This window comes from Nicotiana attenuata, unplaced genomic scaffold (assembly GCF_001879085.1).
Source record: "Nicotiana attenuata strain UT unplaced genomic scaffold, NIATTr2, whole genome shotgun sequence".
Classification (NCBI taxonomy): Eukaryota; Viridiplantae; Streptophyta; class Magnoliopsida; order Solanales; family Solanaceae; genus Nicotiana; species Nicotiana attenuata.
Window position 1 is genome coordinate 287,138 of NW_017670519.1, and position 5,772 is coordinate 292,909.

Genomic DNA, 5,772 nt, shown 5'->3' on the forward strand with positions numbered 1-5,772 from the left:
TTGCCCTTTTTGGTTATTCTTGTTGCCTAATTGACTTTTACTTGTTTAACTGTAGGCATTTACCCTTCTATAGTCACATTATCATTCCTAACTGCTTGTCTTTATCTGGAAAGCATTATTTCTATCTCTCGTGTAATTAATTGGCCTTAATTGGAAAGAAGTTAGATATCCTATGTTTAGTGGATACTTCCTTAATTGTAATTATTTGATTCATGCTAACTTCCTTGTTGTAGAACTGAGTATTATGGAAGCGTTGTTTCGTATTATCTTTCCCTTGTTGAGTTGTTCTTATCGCGCTTAGTATTTCCCTGTTACAGTTATCCCTTGTACGTTAGTTGTACCGTCTTTTGGTGAACGGAACCTCTTGAGTTGATTCTCTTGCTTTGTTCCTGTATATATATTGTCAGTTGTTGATATTGTGATGCACGAGGTTTCTGTCGTGCGGTTGTTGATATTGTGATGCACGAGGTTTCTGCCATGCAGTTGTTGATACTGTGATGCACGAGGTCTTTGCCGTGCTATTGTTGTCATTGTTGTTTTGCACATGCGGCGTAATAAGGCGGGATATGTTATATGCTTATATGTGGGTTGCGCATGTGGCGGAATAAAGTGGGAACATTGTGATGCACGTGTGGCAAAATAAGGCGGTGCTTATGATGTTACTAATTGCACACGTGGCGTAATAAGGTGGGCTATGTCAGGGGATGATTGTAGAGAATTGTGACGGCCTGTGGAGGCATTCCTATTTGTTTAATAATGTGATTGTGGGTTGCTCACCGGTATGAGCTTTATAGCTTGGAAGTTGTGAGGAAACATCGTACGTGCGGTGCGTCTCCTTTTCGTGTTTACTAGCTGGTAGAATTTTTTTAGAAACATTTGCACAAGCATACACGTAGCTGAACACCCCTATTAGAGGTGAATTCCTCCTGATTTTGCTAAGAGTGGAGGTACGCCCTCGTTTATCCATTATGTTAGTGAGAGTGGCCCTAGTTAGCCAGTTAGTTGTCGGTATGACCATGAGATTAATGGGGCACAGGATGCCAATTGTTAGATTTCAGATGCTGGGTCTTCGCGAGTTGTGGTTTGTCCGAGACTTGGTGAAATTGTGGAAAGAGTTGGATAAGACCTTTGTGAACATCATTGTAGGATATGAGTTATTGACTTGTTTTCCCATTGCTGTGTTGTGACCTTAGGATTTGGATTGTGATTCTGCCGTCATTTCCTATCCTCATTTATTATATCCTCGCTGTTACTTGTTGTATTTCCCCCCCTTATTGTGAATTGTAGCATTCTTGGTCATTCATGCAGTCTTTACATATTTATATGTTATTTCCATTGTTCCTATGATTATACTGTTTATTGACCGTTAGGTGCCTTGACTGTTCCTCGTCACTACTCCACCGAGGTTAGTCTTGATACTTACTGGGCACCGCCGTGGTGTGCTCATGCTACTCTTCTGCACATTTTTGTTGTGCAGATACAGGTACTCCCACTCAATTCTGTCAGCCTTGGAAGGAGGCGTATCGGTAGAGACTTCGAGGTATATCTGCTGCGTCCGCAGACCGAGGAGTCCCTTTCCAGTTTTCTGTAATAAGTATAGCTCTTTCAGCATTTCTCCTTTGTATAGATATTCTTGAGTCAGAGCCTCTTATGTATCCCTTAGCTTGTGATTTGTGAGTTTTCGGATTTTTGGAATTGTTTTAGACTTGTGATATTGAGTTGTACTTGCCATGCGGCATTCAGTACAGTTTCCTTTAGATATTCGATTTGGTTTTTCTCTATTTTTCCGCAAGCCGTCATGACATGTTCACGGTTGGTGAACTAGGGTCGTGACAAGTTGGTATCAGAGCTCTAGGTTCATAGGAGTCGCAGATCACAAGCCGGTTTATTAGAGTCTCGTGGATCGGTACAGAGACGTCTGTACTTATCTGCGAGAGGCTATGTAACCGTTAGGAAAATTTCCATTTCATTTGATTTCCCTGTTGTGCGAGATTTTTGACATCTACAATCCTAAACCTCTATCTTCTACTCTCTCACAGATGGTGAGGACACGTACTACCCGAGGTGATCAGGCACCCACGCCCCTTGCTGCAGCCGTCGGAGGTCGGGGTCGGGGTAGAGTTCAAGGACGCGCACGTGGTGCAGCGAGAGCACCTGCACGAGCTGCCGCCGAGGTACCACCAACATATCCAGGCGGAGCCCAGGCACCTGACATGCCTACTACTACTACTACTCCAGTCCTTCAGGAGACTTTGGCATAGTTCATGAGTATGTACACCACTTTGGCTCAAGCAGGATTGCTTCCCCTTGCTGTAGCCACATCCCAGGCCGGGGGAGGAGCACAGACCCCCGCCGCCCGCACTCCTGAGCAGCGAGCGCATGTTGAGCAGGTCCCAGAGATTATTCCTGCGCCGCCTGCGGCACCAGTTCAGCCCGAGGGCATGGCAGCGACTTCCGAGCAGGAGCAGATGAGACTAGAGAGGTTCAAGAAGTATGATCCTCCGGTGTTCAGTGGATTAGCATCAGACGATGCCTTGGGGTTTCTTGATAAGTGTTACCGTATTCTCCATACTATGGGTATCTCTGGATCGAGCGGGGTTTTTTTCACTACTTTTCAGCTTCGAGGAGCCGCCTATGATTGGTGGCGCACCTATGAGTTAGACAGTCCGGACGAGGCAGCTTCACTGACGTGGACTCAGTTTTCAGATGTGTTTCTGAGAGAGTTTGTTCCTCAGAGCCTCAGGGATGCATGGCGCGCGGAGTTTGAGCATTTGCGCTAGGGTGTTATGACCGTCTCGGAGTATGCTGTCCGTTACACCAGTTTGGCTAGACATGCCTCAGCATTGGTTTCTACTGTTCGCGAGAAGGTTCGCAGGCTCATTGAGGGGCTCATTCCTAGCATCAGGTCCAGCATGGCCCGTGAGTAGGAGATGGATATTCCGTATCAGTAGGTGGTGAATATTGCTAGGAGGATAGAGGGTATACATGCTAGAGAGAGAGAGGCAGGCAGGGTCATGAGAGAGAGAGCAGCCGAGGTCAGGAGAGATAGCTTGAGGAGGGGAGGAGGCCTCGTAGACCGGGGAGGTATACCGGTCCTTATTTTGGAGGCAGGGTGCATCATGGTAGAGGTTTTATGGGTCAGCCAGTTCAGTTCCCGCTTCAGGCTTTGCATGGTGACTCAGGAGCTCATAGGTCTCGGAGTAACCGCATCGCACAGTTCCCACCGCCTCATCAGCAGAGGGGGTGCTTTGAGTGTGGAGATACTAGCCACATGATGAGAGATTGTCCCAGACTTTGGACCGGTGTGTCCTAGCGAGGTATTCAGGCAGGTAGAGGGCGCCCAAGAAGGGGAGGCCCGGCTCGTTGATGTGTTTCATATAATAGGCTTGAGGCCGGTGCGCCAGTTGAATGTCGTTCAGGTACGGATTCGATTTGTTATAGAGGGGCACTATCTGTAGTTCACCACAGTTCTGCTTATCGGGGTGAGTTCCCTTATTTGTTGTTCCATTTATGAGTGCGTTTCATGATTGTACTCTGTCTACGTGATTATTCTGTTGGGAGGTTCTATGAGTGATAGCCGTGTCTATCGTCCGTTCCTAGCTGTTGTCGAGAGTTATGAGGCTAGTAGTAAATTCATGTTGTCTGTTTCGGTAGGTTTGATGTGATCTCTGAGTATTCTTGGTTACGAGTTGTGATTTCTATGCTCCACCGGTGTGGGAGCCAGCCTGTGTTGTAATTGTAGACGGAATTGATCTAGTGAGAGTCTCTAGATGGGTTGATGTGTGCCCTACTTGTGATTCAATAATGAGGGCGGGACCCTCGTGATTTCAGGTGATTTGATATGTTGAGACCGGGTGGTGTACTGCGGTGAGAAGTTATATCAGTATAAGATCATTGTGAGTCTTTTATATGCTTTCATTCTTTCTTGTTAGATGTTTTGTCGATTTGTGTTTTAGAAGAATCTGTGCTAGTTTGATTTGTTTGTTAGTTCCTTATGTGTTTCCTTTCTCATATTCAGTCATTTCCGTTCTATGCTTCTTGAGTTTTAGCTTGTGGGGTGTGTACCCGTTGGTGTTGGCTGAGATTTGGTTATTCGGGTGTTTTGTTATGCGGTTTTCGTGGTTATTGTATCATCGCCAGTGTTGTGGAGGTTTGAAAAGAGTTCCTGTTGAATATGAGGCTTATGGCCGGTACGGATTTGATCTCAGGCAAGTATTGCTATCAGAAATGGTATTGTGGGCCTATGGGTGATGTGTCATGTTGCGTGGTTGTACCCTGTGTGTGTTGGCTTGTATTGAAATAGCTGGTTGAGACTGATACCGGATATGGATTTAGGATCGGGTCTTTTGGAAACGGATGGAAGGTGAGAATTCTGGCTTGAAGGCCTATTGGTATTGTTAGAAAGGTTAAATTTCAGTTGAGATGGTGTCGTCAGGCTTAAGTGGATTGGGGTGACGTGGGATCACCCGCGGGTGTATGTTGGAAGTGCGCACTCAGTGACTTGAAGACTTCAGGTATGTTCTCTATGCTCGTTCGAGGACGAACGAATGTTTAAGTGTGGGAGGATGTAACGACCCAACCGGTCGTTTTAAGAATTCACGCCCCGATCCCCCATTAACTATTTCCCCTAAGTTCATTTCTGCTATTTTGGTTTGCCAGGACATTCGGTGTTGGGATTCGGAGTGTTTTGGGACACTTAGTCCCTAAATGAGAGCTTAAGAGTTGAAAAATGATCCGTAATCAGAACAGTGTGAAGACGACCTCGGAATGGAAATCCGATGGTTCCGTTAGCTCCGTTAGGTGATTTCGGGGTTGGGAGCGTGTTCGGAATGTATTTTGGAGGCTCGTAGCTCATTTAGGCTTGAAATGTCGAAGTTTGAATTTTTTTGAAGTTTCCGGTCCGATAGTGAATTTTTGATCCGAGGGTCGGATTGGAATTCCGGAAGTTACAGTAGCTCCGTCATGTCATTTGGGATGTGTGTGCAAAATTTCAGGTCATTCGGGCGACGTTTGGTTAGGTTTTTGATCGAAAGTGTGTTTGGTTAGAATTTGAAGTTCTTAGGCTTGAATCTTTGATTAATTCGGGTTTCCGGCGTTGTTTAGGTGTTTTCAAGATTGGTACAAGTTTGAATAAAGTATTAGGTGGTATTGGTACTTTTGGTTGAGGTCCCGGGGTCCTCGGGATGATTTCGGGTGGTTAACGGAAGAGTTTTGGAAGTTGAAAAATAGCAGCACTGCTGCTTCTGGTATCTTTCCGCTTCTGCGGCTTGGGAACCGCAGAAGCGGAGCCGTAGAAGCGGCCTTGGTCGTCGCAGAAGCGAGATTAGCCCTCCCTCTCAGGAACCGCAGAAGCGGAACCGCAGGAGCGTTATGTGTCCACAGAAGCGGACTCTGGTCCACTAAGTGAAAACCGTAGAAGCGGTTGCTTTTCCGCACATGCGGGACCGCAGAAGCGGTCCCTTGTCCGCAGAAGCGGAAATCCCTGGGCAGAAATAGAAATGTTGAGGGTTTGAGTTCATAAGTTACAAAATCAATTAAGAGCTCGGGAGAGGGCGATTTTGAGTGGGTTTTGAAGAGAAGATTTATTGGGTAACGTTTCTTAATCCCTTCTAGTTATATTTCATTATTTTGTAGTTAAATCCATCATTAAAATTCGAATTTGGGACTAAAATTGGAGGAATTTGGTTAGAACTTCTTAGGCCAAACTTTGGGATTTTGAGTGAGCATTTGACCTCCGATTTGGGAGATTTTTATATGGTTAGACTCGTGAGA